Genomic DNA, 16,389 nt, shown 5'->3' with positions numbered 1-16,389 from the left:
TCTGTCCAACTAGACCAAGAACATAACATTCCATACCCTATCTCCCAAACTTCTAAGTCATAGATTTGTTTTAACCTCCTGCTATGCTCATTTAGCTAGGTATCATTTATGAATATTTTCTTCTCGTTTTCATACCCATTCTCACGTCTAATTCATTGATGACTCAGTCACGTCAGTAGTTTCTCCATTACCACGGCAATACCTTCCTGAATATGAGAATAAACATATTTCCTGACTTAATTCCTTTGGCTCATTCCGTGAATTCTTTACCACTTTTGCACACTGTAAATGTACCTTTGAAAACTTCTTTGTTGCCATTTTGATTTAAAAACAAACAAAAATAAATGTTACTGACTGTTCCAGTTATCTGTTGCTGTGTAACAAACTACTCCCAGTACTTAGTGTGGTTTTAAAATAACAGCCATTTTCCTATGTCTCACAATTTTGTGGGTCAGGAATTTAGGCAGGGCTTGGCTTTGTTCATGTGGTAGGGATGGAGGTTACTTGGAGGTATTCAGCTGGTAGATGGGCTAGCTATAATAGTTCCAGATGGCTATACCCATATAAGTGCTGCCTTAGTAGAGACAGCCAGAAGCCTGGGTTCAACTGAGACATCATGTATAGCATCTACATACAGCGTCATCAGCATGGCTTTTTCATGGTCATGTGACATTTAACATAGTGGATCAGGGTTCCCAAAAAGTATTGTCAACATGTTTGTTTTAAAGCTGTAAGGTTTCTTACCACCTAGCCTTGGGAATCTCAGAAGGTCATTTCTGCTGCATTTTATTCACCATGCATGTCACAAAGGTCAGCCCAGATTCAAAAGGAAAGGAATTAGCCATTACCTCAGTATGAGGACTAGCAAATAATTAGTGGTTTATATTTTTTATTTTTGTGGGTACATAGTATATGTATTTATGGGGTATGTGAGATATTTTGGTATAGGCGTGCAATGAGTACTAATGATGTGGTTGTTTTTAATCTGCCACATTGTATTAAACCAATTATTTTAGATTGTGTAAATTCAAGTGAAAACAATTGGTAATAGGGCAAATGGTTTTATGTATTTTTTTTTACCGGGAACAAATTTAAACAATTATTAGAATCAGAGCACCTATAATTGGAGTCGATTTTTCCTGAAGCTGAAACAAAATGTTTATTGGTTTGATTTGAAAGGAGAAGTTGGTTTTGTTGACATTAGAACTATAAACACTTTTTCCTATAAATATGTATATTCTCCCTCTAATATTTGCTTTTTGATTAACAGTATGCTATCATCTGCTTTTGTATCACGACTTGAGTTCAAGAGTTGTAAGTGTATGAGATCTGAGAAAAGAAAGAATCCTCTGCTCCATTTCACCTAATGTTATATTCTCACCAATTTGTATAACACTTACATATTATATGTATTGTTTTCTCAAATAAGATACAGGCATATATTTTACTGAGAGGAGAAAAGAATATCAAGGTGGATTTTTGGTTTAAAATGTTATTATTCATATTCAAAACTTGTAGATCATTATAAGGATTTTGCCTTTGCTCTGAAAAAGTCATTGAAAGATTTCAAAAAGAGTGACATGATCCAACCTGTATTTTAATAGAATCTCTGGTTGCTATGTTTAACTGCCAAGGAGTGCAAGAGTGAAAAAGACCAATTAAGAGGCTAGGAAGGGAGCATGGTGGCTTGGAAATGGTCGAATTTGGGGTATATTTTGAAGGTAGAGGCTCACAATCCAAAAATTGTGTAAAAAAGGTAGGAGTCAAGGATAATAACAAGATTTTTGGCCAAAGGAACTGGATGAATGAGTTGTCTTTAATCAAAATTAGGAGTATTATAAAAGAAGCATGAAGAACAGGATAAAGAATTTATTTTGGAAGTAAGTTTGAGATGGTTGTTAGACATCCAAATGGAGATACGAAATAGGCAGTTGGATATACCAGTCTGGAGTTCAGGAAAGAGGTCCAGGCTGGAGTCATTAGCATATACAGTGTTTAAAATCCTTGAGACGTGGAAATCACCAAGGGAGAATAAAGTGGTAAAGGAGATGAAATTTAAAGACTTACTCCAAGGGTTTTGAAAGAAAGTTAAAAAAGCAAAAAGATTTGAGAAAAGAAAAGTTGTGTTTGGGGTTTGTTTGTTTTTGAGACAGGGTCTCGCTCTGTTGCCTGGGCTGGAGTGCAGTGGCAAGATTATAGCTCACTGCAGCCTCAGTTTCCTGGGTTGAAGTGTTCTTCTCACCTGAGCCTCACTAGTTGCTGGGATCTCAGGCATGTGCCACTATACCTGGCTAATTTTTTAGATTTTTAATAGAAATGAGGTCTAGCCATGTTGCCCAGGCTAGTCTCAGACTCCTATGCTTAAGCATTCCTCCTGCCTCAGCCTCCCAGAGTGTTGGGATTAAAAGCATGAGCCACTGCGCCCGACCAAGAAATGGCTTATTTAAAAAAAAAAAAAAAAAAGAAAAAAAGAATGGCAATATTAATGCGAGACAAAGTAGTTTAAGTTAAAAATACTAAAGTAATGAAAGACAAAGGAAAAAACTGGGTTACAGCTAAAATTTTTTATAAACCAAATAAATAGCTAAATATAAAAGGCAAGAAATATTTGAAATGTAAGTTTAACTTAACAAAATATAGTTACATAGTGGGAGATTTAATATAGCATTTTCAATACTAAAATATCTAGTAGACACAGTAGGAAGATAGAGGTATTTAATAGAGTAGTTAACAAACTGAATAAAGAGAGATAAACATAAGTTCAAATAAAAATATGCTTCTTTTTTCTTTAGGGTAAAAATCTCCCCTTTGGTCTCAGAGAAAGAGTTCAGAATTTTTCTTTTAAATCATTCCTTTTTCTGTGATAGTAAGAATAAGCTTTTATTCCTTCCTTTAAATACTTATTAATGCGCATCATATGCCATGCTTGATTGGACTATAGTAGTGAACAAGATATACTCATTTTCTGCCCTTTTAGTACTTTAAATCCAGGGAGGGATTTTATTAAACAACTGGTTACAGAAATATTTATTTCATTATAGTTATGACAAGTACTGTTGGGTAGAGCACTTGAGAGTGTGTTTAACAGAGTACTTAATCTAGTTTAGGAAAGATCATCAGATACTTTCTTGAGACAGCGACCAGGGTAGGAATTAGCTAGTTCGAGGGTTTTTGGGAGGAGTGGTTTACACATGAAGAAGTGAGTGGCTTTTCAGGTTAAAGGCATATAAAGACAGTGAAGCAGAAAGACGAATCTCTGAGACTAAAAGAAAGCCAGTATAGTTGCATCATATTGAGAGAGAGAAGGAGTTGTGTAGAAATGAACCCACAGTAGGAAGCAAGGAGTAAATTTTAAAAGTCAGGCTGGGCACAGTGGCTCACACCTGTAATCCCAGCACTTTGGGAGGCCGAGGCAGGCCGATCATGAGGTCAGGAGATCAAGACCATCCTGGCTAACACAGTGAAGCCCTGCCTCTACTAAAAATACAAAAAAATTAGCTGGGTGTAGTGGCTGGCACCTGTAGTCCCAACTGAGGCAGGAGAATGGCATGAACCCAGGAGGTGGAGCTTGCAGTGAGCCGAGATTGCACCACTGCACTCCAGCCTAGGCAAAAGAGCGAGACTGTCTCAAAAAAAAAAAAAAAAAGTCAAAGCATTATTTCAATTTTTTGAACCAAGCTAAATAGTCTGTCCTTAGCAGCTAAAAATGTTGCATTCTTTTCAGAGGTCACACACTGTTGCCCTACAGGCCAAATCCATCCTGCAGACTTGTTTTCCCTGACCTATGCAGTGTTTTAAAAAAAAAAAAAAAAAGTGAGTGATTTAAAATCAAGAAACCATATTAAATTTAAAAAAAGAAGAAGAGGGGGCCAGGTGCGGTTGCTCATACCTGTAATCCCAGCACTTTGGGAGGCCGAGGTGGGTGGATCACCTGAGGTCGGGAGTTTGAGATCAGCCTGGTCAACATGGCAAAACTCTGTCTTTACTAAAAATACAAAAATGAGCTGGGCATGGTGGCACACACCTGTAATTAATCCCAGCTACTCCAGAGGCTGAGGCAGGAGAGTCACTTGATTCTAGGAGATGGAGGTCACAGGTGAGCTGAGATCGCACCACTGCACTCCAGTCTAGGCGACAGAGTGAGACTCCGCCTCAAAAAAAAAAAAAAAAAAAAAAAAAGGAGAAGAAGAGGGAAGAGCTGATTTCTAGCTTCTCTTGAACACTTAAAGATCTGGTCACATGACCTGCATTCTATAGTACCTGTAATCTCAAGTGAAGTTGCTGCTAACACTTAAAGATCTGGTCACATGACCTGTATTCCCAAGTACCTGTAATCAAGTGAAGTTGCTGCTTTGGGCAGTCTCCAGATTGCCACTTCTTTTCCTTGTTTTATATCTGTATTAGTTTGTTCTCACATTGCTATGAAGAACTACCTGAGACTGGGTAAATTATGAAGAGAAGAGGTTTAATTGACTCAAAATTTTGCAGGCTGTACAGTTGGCATGGCTAGGAAGGCCTCAGGAAATTTACAATCATGGCGGAATGCAAAGGGGAAGCAGGCACATCTTCAAATGGGTGGCAGGAGAAAGAGCAAAGTAGGAGGTGCTACATACTTTTAAACTACCAGATCTTGTGAGAACTCTCACGAGAACAGCAATGGAGAAGTCCAACCTCGTGATCCAGTCACCTCCCACTAGGCCTGTCCTTCAACACTGATGATCACAACTCAGCATGAGATTTGGGTGGGGACACAGCCAAACCGTATCAATATCCATTCTTTCTTTCACTCCTTTGGAGTGACTTTGTGGTCATTGGGTATTTCAGTAGCAACCTCTACTTTAATATTAGTACATATATGTATCTCAGGCATTATGAATTCTAAACACAGATAACTTAAGGAAAAGAGCTTTTCTTAATCAGGTAATTCTATTTTGATAGAAAATTAGAAAAAGCTTCTCAAAAGTCAACTTAACTGCATTATGTTTGTGTGTGGTCAAGTGTTTAGCAGGCCAGCAGTTGAGTTCAGCATGGCATTTATTCATTGTATTTATTTTCACACTGCTCTGAAGAACTACCTGAGACTGGGTAATTTATGAAGAAAAGAGGTTTAATTGACTCACAGTTCTGCATGGCTGGGGAGGCCTCAGGAAACTTACAATCATGGCAGAAGGTGAAGGGGAAGCAAGGCACATCTTACATGGTAGCAGGAGAGAGCAAGGGGGGAATGACCAAACACTTTTAAATCATCAGATCTCATGAGAACTCATTCACTATCACGAGAGCAGCATGGGGAAACCACCCCCATGATCCAGGCACCTCTCACCAGGTCCCTTCGTCAACACGTGGGGATTACAATTCAAGATGAGATTTGGGTGGACACACAGAGCCAAACCACACATTCATCGTGTAAAACTTCCTGGCATCGTGGTAAGCACTGAGAATATAAAAATAAGCGATAATGTCTTTGTCATCAAGCAGTTCATAAGCTAAATGTGAAACCCATCATTTTATAAATAACTACAGTGTAGTCCAAATGCAGAAATAGAAATGCACATTAGATGTAGAGGTAACATGAGATTGCCTAAACAAATCAAGCTTTAGAAGAATAACTCCAGCAGTGTTTTTTTGTTTTTTTGTTTTGTTTTTTGAGATGGAGTCTCCCTCTGTCATCCAGGCTGAAGTGCAGTGGCGTGATCTTGGCTCACTGCGGCCACCTTCTCCTGGGTTCAAGTGATTCTCCTGCCTCAGCCTCTGAGTAGCTGGGATTACAGCTGAGTGCCACCATGCCCAGATAATTTTTTGTATTTTTTTTAGTAGAGACAGGATTTCACCATGTTGGCCAGACTGGTCTCGAACTCCTGACCTCAGGTCATCCGCTCACTGCAGGCTCCCAAAGTGCTGGGATTACAGGTGTGAGACACCGCGCCTGACCCCAGCAGTGGTTTTAAAGGTAGAGTAGATAGAACAGGATGATCGGTTTGGAGACCTCTTTTATGATTGATGTTGCCCATGAAAATCTGTGTGGAGATGTCTGATAAGTAATTGCATGTACAGTAATAACCCAAATAAAAATTATCTGAAATAGATAAGTACTATATTGTAAACAATGTTGTTTCCTATTTATTCTACAAGTAGAATAACATTGTTGGAGTCAGATGTTTAGGCCACTAACAGAGAGGCAGTCTGAAAATCATTGGTTTGGACTTTTAAGAATTTCCTCAGTGATTTCTTCCATTCCCCCTTTCTCTCTTTCATTAGATGTGGTTGTCTTGGGTTTTCCGTATCTACAATTTATGGTCTTGAGTGAAGTTAGCACCAATTATTACAATAATCACTAATTTTGTTGCAGTTTCCAATCCTCCTTTGCGTGTCTGTCTTGTCAAACTCCCGTTCTGCCATTTCCGACTTTGCTTTCGTTTTGTTCTATGCTTTAAAAATCCTATAGGAATTCATTTCAGGAAGAGGAACTTTTTGAAATTTCTTAAGCAATAGAAATAAGCTTTGTTTTCTTTATCATCAGTTTATCAAGTTATTTTTTTTAATAGGCTCCTGTAACTTTCTAATGTAAAGTTTTGTGAAAAATAATTTAGCATATCTAATTTCAGTGAGGGCAATATTACTCCCAGGAGGTGAGAATTAGTTGTGGGGGAATAAAATCATAGATAAACAAGTAAGAAACAATTATTAGGGAGCCTCCTTAGTGCAGTAGGTGTTTTGTAGGTTTTATAGTCTGAAGAAACACTGTTTGGGGATAACGTGGCTATGTGTTGATTTGTAAGAGAACAAGTTTGATTAGGTAGGGGAAAGATTGTAACATCTGAAAGGAATTGGACACCAAAAGCCAAATTTGAGAAGCAAGATTTTACTTTATATTGAATTATACCTCATATTGGTAAAAGGGAGTCCAAAGCCAGATCTATTTAAGCATGTTAAGATAGATAGAAATATTTTACAGCATATTTCTAATGAAGCATGATGTAAGTTTGTTGAAATCTAATGAAACATATGCTGCAACCTAAACTGATTTCATAAAAACTGATCAACAACTGTCTCAAGAATTTTTATTTAACTCAAAGAACAAATTTCACTTATAGTGAGGCTCAGAGATTACTTGCCGTTTATATTAAAAAGTCAATTTTAGGCTGGCCGTCGTGGCTCATACCTGTAATCTCAGCACTTTGGGAGGCCGAGGAGGGCAGATTACTTTAGTTTAGGAGTTCGAGACCAGCCTGGGCAACATGGCGAAACCCCACGCTACAAAAATACAAAAAATTAGCCAGGCGTGGTGGCGCGTGCCTTTATTCCCAGCTACTTGGGAAGCTGAGGTGGGAGGATTGCTTGAGCCCAGGAGTTGAGATTGCAGTGAGCTGAGATCACACAACTGCACTCCAACCTGGGTGACAGAGCAAGACCCTGCCTCAAAATTTTTTTTTAAACAAGCCAATTTTAATATAATAGAAATATCTCCTTTTCCCCCTGAGTTTTTCTTTCTAAATACTATAAACCTTTTGACAGAAAACTTTCAGTGTATCAGAAGACTTTCGTTTTCTGTCATTTGTATAATTCTTCCTTTCATTTAAAAAATCTCTAATTTTAAATAAGAATGTCCAGCATTCTTATTTGATGAGCTCCATCTTATTGATGGAACTATTTGAGACTTAAAGTAGATGTATTTCCAATTTCAAGAGCCTATAAGTAGAAGAAAATAAGAATAACAAAACTCAAGTTTAACATAAGAATTAATGGAATTAGAAATGTGTAGGAATTAAAGCTTTTAAGTGAGGGTAAAGTGTCAAGAATAAAATAATATTGCAAAGAAGGGATGATACTCAATTCTGAAAAAACAGCAGTATTTAGAATAATGATTTCCAGAGTTGTAGTAGGATGGGAAAGATGTAGTAGAATGTGACTGGGCGGTGTGCAAGATAATTTAGCTCATTGTGGAAAAGAAATTAGAACTTTGAGATGTACTTATTTTTATCTCATCCTTTTAAAATGTCTATGTTATGACCTTTACAGTAAACATATTTATTGAAAGTGTAAACACAAACAATATTTACTGAAAGGAATTGTTTTGGAGACCACTGCTTAAACTACCTGAAAGAACAATGAAATAAAAAGAGCATGGAAGGCAGATACATTTAACTTTTTAAATTCTGGCTTAATTGTTTACAAACTTTCTAAGCAGGGCAAGTTAACTATTTTGAACCTCAGTTTCTCCAGTTATTAGTATTAGGTAATTCTTACTTCATGGGAATGTTTTGAGTATTAAATGAAATAATAAATACGTCAAAGGCTTTATAAAGTTTCCCTCCCTTTTTGTAAAATAAAAAGGAACCAACAAGTTGAGGTTACAAGAGATATGTTGATGGGATGAAAAATTAATCAGCTGTTAGCTGTTGCCTGGGTATTTTCCTTGTGATTATTTATTTTATTTACATATATTTTTGGAGACAGAGTCTGTCTCTCTGTCACCCAGGCTGGAGTATTGTGGCGTGCTCTCAGCTCACTGCAACCTCCACCTCGTCGGTTCAAATGATTCTTAATGCCTCAGCCTCCCGAGTAGCTCAAATTAGAGATGTGTGCCACCATGTCCAGCTAATTTTTTTGTATTTTTAGTTGAGATGGGTTTCGCCATGTTGGCCAGGCTAGTCTGGAAATCCTGGCTTCAAGTGGTCCACCTGCCTTGGCCTCCTGAAGTGCTGGGATTACAGCCATGAGCCGCCACACCCGGCCACAGTGATTTTTTTTTTTTTTCCCTACCACTTTCTTCTTTCAATAAAACCATACTCGATGTACAAAAAGAGCAGGAAAGTCAGGAGACTGGGAAGCTTTGCTACTAACTTTGAATGTGTGATCTTGAACACGTAATTTCATCTTTTTCTTACCTGTAAAACAAAGGGATTGAACTAGATTACTTGTAAGATGCTTTCCTACTTTAATATATCAGTGAATCTTTTAAAAACAGAGTAATTATATTGAATGTCACTGTCATCCTAGGGTAAGTGAAATAGTCTTTAACGACATGCAGGTGACAGTTTGTGAGCTTGCTTAAAAACATGATTGCTTTGCCTGTTCTTCTCAAGAAATTTTAGTCAAGTGCAAGTTAGAGCTGATCAATACAACCAAATCACAGTGTTTTTGCATTCCCAGAAATTGTTAGTACTGTATGTGATCAGTATGTACAATAAATTTTTTTACCAACTAAAAAAATTTCTTAAGGAAAAAAATAATGACCTAAGGCAAAATGTTTTGAGCTAGATAAAGGAAATTAATATCTCTAGATGCGATTTTACTTTACAACTTTATTGAGGTATGATCCATTTAATATAAACTTCACCTGTTTAAGTATACAATTTGATGGTTTCCAGTTTTAGAACCTTTTCATCAGTCCCCAAATTTTCCTCAAGCCTATTTGTAGTAAGTTCCCAACTCCCACAACCCTCTCCAGTTCTGGCAACTACTGATCTGCTTTTTGTTTCTATAAATTTTTCTGGACATTTCATCTAAAAAGAATTATACTGTATGTAGTCTTTTGCATCTGGCTTTTTTCACTTTGCGTGTTTTGAGGTTCATTTATGACATGGCATGTATCAGTATTTTGTTCTTTTTTATTGCTGAATGGTAGTTCATTATATTGCGATATGTTGTCTATGCACTAGTTGGTAGATACTTATATAATTTCCAGCTTTTTACTTTTGTGAATAATACTTTTTTGAGCATTCATGGAGAAATCTTTGTGTGGACATACGTTTTTATTTATCTTGGATACATTCCTAAGAATGGAATTGCTGGACCATATGATAAATTAACTTTTTAAGAAACAGCCAAACTGTATTCCAATGTGGCTGTATTATTTTACATTTCTACCAGCAGTGTGTAAGGGTTCAAGTTTCTCCACATCTTCACCAACACTTAATATTGTCTGTCTTTTTTATAATATTACGGCAATTTAATGGATGTGTCATGGTATCGTGGTTTCAATGAGAGTATACCTAATGACTAATGATATTGAGCACTTTTTTTTGTATGTTTTTAAGCCATTCATATATATGTGTTCTTTGGCAAAGTGTCTAAGTAAGTTCTTTGCCCATTTTAAAAGTTGTATTATCTTCTTGTTCACTAGTGAGAGTTCATTTAAATTCTGAATACAAGAGCTTCATCAGATTTGTGATTTGGCAATAATTTCTCCCAGTCTATGGCTTGTCTTTTCATTTTCTTATTGATATCATTTGAACTATGAAAGTTGTTAACTTTAATGAAATCCAGTTTATCAGTTTTATCTGTTATGGCTCATGTTTTTGTTATCTAAGAACTCTGCCTTGTTTTTGTCATCTAAGAACTCTGCCTGACCCAAGGTCGCAAATGTTTTCTCCTATATTTTCCTTTAGATGGTTTATAGTTTAAGCTCATACGTTTAGGCATTTGATCCATTTGAATTAATTTTTGTGTATGGTATAAGATAATAGTCTGTTTTATTTTATTTTGCATGTAGATGTCTAGTTATCTAAAAATTATTTGTTGACAAGACTGTCTCTTATTCCATTGAATTTTCTAGGCATCTTTGTGAGAAATCTCACATAAATACAAAGATTTCTTTCTGGACTCTAAATTCTCTTCGTTGATCAATCCGTATACCTGTCCTTACATTAATACCATACAATCTTGATTACTGTAGCTTCATAGTAAGTTTTGAAATTGGGTAGTATAAGTTCTCCAACTTTTTTCTTCCCCAAATTATTTTGGCTATTCTAGATCCTTTGTATTTTCCTATAAAGTTAGGATCCGCTTATTTCTACAGAAAAAAAAAACAGCTGGGATTTTGAAAAAGATTATGTTGAATCTATAGATCAATTTGAAGAAGATTACCATATTAACAATTTTGAATTTTCTAATTTATGAGCATGGAATGTTAAAGATCTTTTTGACTCAGCAATGTCTTATAACAGTGTGCAATACAAATCTTGTACTTCTTTTTAAAAATTTATTCCCAAATACTCTTCATGGTCCTAGTTTGAATGGAATTGTTTTCTTAATTTCATTTTTGCATTTTTGCTAGAATGTAGAACTACAACTGATTTTCGTATATTGAGTTTCTATCTTGTGATCTAGCTGAGCTTTTTTTTTATTATTCTAGTTGTTTGTTAGTGGCTTCTTAGGATTTTCTACATACTGGACAGTGTCATCTGATAATGCAGTTTCATTTCTTCGTGTCTAATCTGAATGCATTTAATATCTTTTTAAGTTTTTTTCTTTTTAAGATATGTTACTTTTTGGTGTTTTACTGTACTAAAACCTACAGGACAATATTCAGTGGAAGGAATAAGAACAGGCATCTTTGTTTTTCTCCTGATAGGGAAGTTAGCTGTAGACTTGTCATTGATACTCTTTATTAGGTTAAAAAAGAGCCTTTTTATTTCTAATTTTTGAGAGTTTTAAAAAATAATGAATGGCTGTTGGATTTTGTCAAGTGTTTTTCCGTGTCTTTCGAAATGATCATGTAGCTTTAGTTGTTATTTCTATTAATAAGATGTTTTACATTAATTTATTTTTAGATAGTTAACCACCCTTGCATTCACAGGATAAATCCCATTTGGTCCTAATGTATAGTCATTTTTATATGTTGCTGAATTTGGTTTGCCAGTTTTTAAAAAATAATTTTTGTATGTGTGTTCATGAGGGATATTGGTCTGTAGTTGTTTTTTTGTTTTTTTGTTTTTTTTGTTTTTTTTGCATTGTCTCTGTCTTTGGTGATACCAGACTCAGTTGGGAAATATTCTCCTCTAGTTTATAAAACAGTTTATAAAAGTTTGCTATTCTTTCTTACATATTTCATAACATTCATTGGTGAAGATCATCTGTGCCTAGGCTTATCTTAGCGTGAAGATTTTTAAATAGTTCAATTTTCTTATTTGTTAGGGATCTATTCAGAGTTTCTATTTCTTGTTGAGTCTGTTCTGGTAATTTGTCTTTTGAAGAATTTCTTTTTTTCTTTTTTAATATAAGTTGTGTAATTTGTTGGCTTAAAGTTCATATTCCCTTTTAATTCTTTTTTTTTATTTTTTTGAAAAGGAGTCTCACTCTGTCACCCAGGCTGGAGTGCAGTGGTATGATCTTGGCTCACTGCAGCCTCTGCCTCCTAGGCTCAAGTGATCTTCCCACCTAACCCTCCTGAGTAACTAAAACCACAGGTGCGTGCCACCATGCCCGACTAATTTTTGTATTTTCTGTAGAGATGGGGTTTCTCCTTGTTGCCCAGATTTCTCTCAAACTCCTGGACTCAAATGATCTACCCGCCTTGGCCTGGAAAGTGTTGGGATTATAGGCATGAGCCATCGCACCTGGCCTTCCCTCTTAATTTCTAAAGGATTGGTGATGATTTCCCCTCCTTCATTTCTGATTTTGGTAATTTGTGTCTGTTCTTCTCTCTTACTTTCCTGGTCATTCTATTTAAGGGATTGTCAATTTTGTTGATTTTTTTTTAAGAACTAATTTTTGAATTCATTGGTATTTCTCTGGTTTTTTTTGTTGTTGTTTTCTGTTTATTTTTACTTTAATCTTTATTTTTTTTCTTCTTCCTGTTTTTGATTTTGTTTGCACTTTTTCTAGTTTCTTAAGGTATGAAAGCAATAGATACTGATTTGAGACCTTTCTAATATAGGCATTTCAAGCTGTAAATATTCCTACAAAACTGCTTTAGCTGTATCCAATGAAGTTTGATATGTTGTGTTTTCATTTTCCTGCAGTTTTAAGTATTTAATTTCTCTCATGATTTCTTCTCTGACCCATTGATTTTCTCAGATTTCTTTCGGTTATGGATTTTAATTTTATTCTTTTGTTGTCAGGGAACACCCTTTATATGATTTGTTGTAAATTTAGTGAGATTTATTTCTTGGCCCAGCATGTGATCAATTTTGGAGAACATTCTTGTGTGCTTAGAAGGCATTGAGTATTCTGTGGTCTTTGAGTGTTCTGTAAACTTAAGTTAGGTTATTTTGGTTGATAGTGTTGCTGAAGTTTTTTACATCCTTGTTAATATTCTCTCTAGTTATATTTATCATTCAGTTCTGTTGGTTTGTGCTTCATATATTTGGCAGCTTCGTTGTTAGGTATGAACACATGTATAAATGCTGTATCTTCCTGATGTACTGACCTATCATTATGAAATATCCCTGTTTTTCTTTGTTACTATTTATCTTCAAGTCTGTTTCATCTGCTGTTAATAGCCACTCCAGCTTTTTTATTGTTTCTGTTTGTATGGAGTATATTTCCTATTATTTTACTTTCAATCTACTTGTATCTTTGAATCAAAGAGTGTCTTTTGTAGAAGTATATAATTGGATCTTGTTATTTGAACCAATATGATAGTTTTTTGGCTTTTGATTGTCATATTTAGTCTATTCCCATTTAATGTGATTTTTGATATGAGTGAATTTATTTCTGCCATTCTTCCTTTACTGCCTTCTTTTGTGTTAAATATTCTTTTAGTGTACTATTTAAATTCTTCTGTTGATTTGTTTTTTGGTTTTTTTTGTTTTTTTTTTTAAAGAACAGAGTCTCATTCTGTTGCCCAGGCTCAAGTGTAGTGGCTGTTCACAACTGCCATCATAGCATACTACAGACTCAAACTCTTGGCTCAAGTGATCCTTTCCCTTCAGCCTTGTGAGTAGCTAGGAGTACAGGCATATAGGAGTACATTGGAGCACACAGTTGTACACTACTGCATGCAGCTCTCTTGATTTTTTTTAAAAACAACTTTTTAGAGTTATTTCCTTGGAGGTTACTATAGGGATTATAGTATGCTTCTTAATTTATCACAATCTACTTGTATAGTTAAATTTTTATTCCAGTATAGTAGTAGAAAAACTCTCCCTTTAATAAAGTTTAGAGTAGATAAGTTTTTAAAAACATACTGTTTTTTTTAAATGTACTGTTTTTAAAATCCTAATTTTTATACTTAGTAAATTTTTTACTTAATAATTCTATTTTATGATATTTCTAAACTATGGTATCAGTTCTGGTGTGTTTTCTATATCAATTAACATTTAGCTAGAATTTATTCTATATTAATTAACATTATTAATTATTAACATTAGTATTGACATATGTCAGCATTTAGTGAAATTCTAGCTAAATGCAGTGTCATATTGAATTCTGTTATGAGTTTCATGGTTACTTATAATAAACTCCCAGTTTCCCCATTACACAGTAGAATGGTATTTTTCCAATTTGAACTCTTAATTCTAAATTTTCTTCTACCTTTAAAATTCTGTGATTCTATTTGGTCAAAAGTGTCTATAGAAATAATACTTAATTTGATATGTTTATATAGCAGTTATTCAAAACTTACTCATCTATTATTTGCTGACATCTGATGAGATATAGTTCTAGAGACATTTTTTATTTCTGGACTTTAGTCTTGGGTGGATGAAAATTTGATCTGATTTCAGGAAAGAAAAAGGATCTTAAGTTAGAATCCATAACATGTGTAAGAAGTTTGTTTTTAATGTCAATGTAATGGTAATTTTTGATAAAGAATTTAATTTTTTAATTTAATTAACTAAATCTAATTAGTTAGATTTTTCTGTATGATTTCAGACACCAATAGTGAAAATTACCCAATTCCATTTAATTTGGTAGCAGTAAGATATCAGTTGGCTTTTTTTATTTAATCTTCCTTGCTCCTTTATCAACTATACCACATTTATATAAGTAAAAACTTACTCATGTTGCTAGCTTTTTGTGGAACTGTTTTGCATTTTATTCTCAATTTTCCCAAGGATTTTACACTTTCAGTCCATGTAAAACTTCAACTCTTATTTTTCTTAATAAGAGTATTGCAGGGAGCAGTTTCTAGAATTAACTGATAGGTCTCTGTTAAAATGAGGTTCTCTTTCTAATAAAAAACAGGTGTGACGTGGCTAATGTAAGCTTAACATGTAAAGATCATGGTATTAAGATCACTTGATATATGTTTGCGTATGACCACCTGGTGTCATCATTTTAACTACATGAACTTGCTCAGCATCCTGATTTCATACTCTTTAACCTAGTGTTTGATTGTATAAGGCGTTGTGTTTTTCATCTAATACATTCTCTAGCAGTTTTGTGTTTCATTTCAACCTGGTAACCATATGACCAGCATTGTGCTAGGTATTATGGAGAGATTTCAAAAATTAATTTTAAAAAATTAATTAGACAAGATTCTGTACTTAAGGTGCCAATGAAATGATTAGAAAGAATGTAATTATGCATGGCTGGATGCTGACTTTGTGTGGTCTAATACAGGAATTCATTAAAGGAAAAGATTGTGAAGTAAAATGGTAGGTAGAGGATGGTTTCCAGGAAGAATTGGAACTTGAAGGATGGTAAGTGAAATGATAGAGGAATAGAGGATAGATAGATTTTGTCTAGGTGTAATGATAAAATAGCAACATAGACAGTCCTTGATTTACAGCAGGTCAACTTTACCGTTCGGATTACTAATGAATGGGAGCAATGGTAGAAGATCTAAGATTACAGATAGTGATTTTTCATTTTAGAAATATTTGAGCAGTAACATTTTAAGGGGAAATGATTGTCATGTTGACACATTCACACATTGGTACTATAAGAATTTGTAGTGCCAAAAAAGAATCATGAATGAATTCCCACATAATGAAGCAATAAAGAACTTTCAGAGGCCACGGAAATAATTCAATTTTTGAAGAGCTATAGGTAGACCTGAGTAGCTAGAGTTAAGAAGTTATCAAAGATAATGAACCATTAGAGAAAGTGGAGTCAGTAGAGTCAATCTAAGGTACAAGAAAGAAGATTGAGTCACAGAAACCAAAGAATGAGTTGCAGGATAGGACTCACTCACTACGTGCGTTGAATGTTGCAATACTGTTTTTCTTCTCTTCAGTGTCCCTCTTTTCCTCCTTATAGCTTAAATTCAAAGGTCATTTAATCATTCCCTTGCATACAAATACCTTCAGTTCCTTCGCTCCTCTCTGTTTTGGCAAAACCACAGCTTTGGTTAAATCTCACCCTCGCAGCTAAGTGGTACTGGAGAAGAATTCAAAAAACATAATGGGCCGGGCGCGGTGGCTCAAGCCTGTAATCCCAGCACTTTGGGAGGCCGAGACGGGCGGATCACGAGGTCAGGAGATCGAGACCATCCTGGTTAACACGGTGAAACCCCGTCTCTACTAAAAAATACAAAAAACTAGCCGGGCAAGGTGGCGGGCGCCTGTAGTCCCAGCTACTCGGGAGGCTGAGGCAGGAGAATGGCGTGAACCCGGGAGGCGGAGCTTGCAGTGAGCTGAGATCTGGCCACTGCACTCCAGCCTGGGTGACAGAGCGAGACTCCGTCTCAAAAAAAAAAAAAAAAAAAAAAAAAAAACATAA

General features: G+C 35.3%; 1 protein-coding gene and 1 pseudogene across 6 annotated transcripts in view; both read left to right on the top strand.

The window, feature by feature from the left end:
- LOC105473083 (NIPBL cohesin loading factor) overlaps positions 1 to 16,389 on the top strand; it is a 214,539-nt gene that overhangs the window by 68,620 nt on the left and 129,530 nt on the right. The window lies entirely within an intron of this gene.
- Positions 1 to 16,389, top strand: part of LOC139363903 (keratin, type I cytoskeletal 18 pseudogene) — a 54,377-nt pseudogene extending 37,988 nt beyond the window's left edge.

The sequence above is a fragment of the Macaca nemestrina genome, chromosome 6 (genome assembly GCF_043159975.1).
Source record: "Macaca nemestrina isolate mMacNem1 chromosome 6, mMacNem.hap1, whole genome shotgun sequence".
Lineage (NCBI taxonomy): Eukaryota > Metazoa > Chordata > Mammalia > Primates > Cercopithecidae > Macaca > Macaca nemestrina.
The sequence above is the reverse complement of the archived record's forward strand: the minus strand, read 5'-3'. Positions and strand labels throughout refer to the sequence as shown.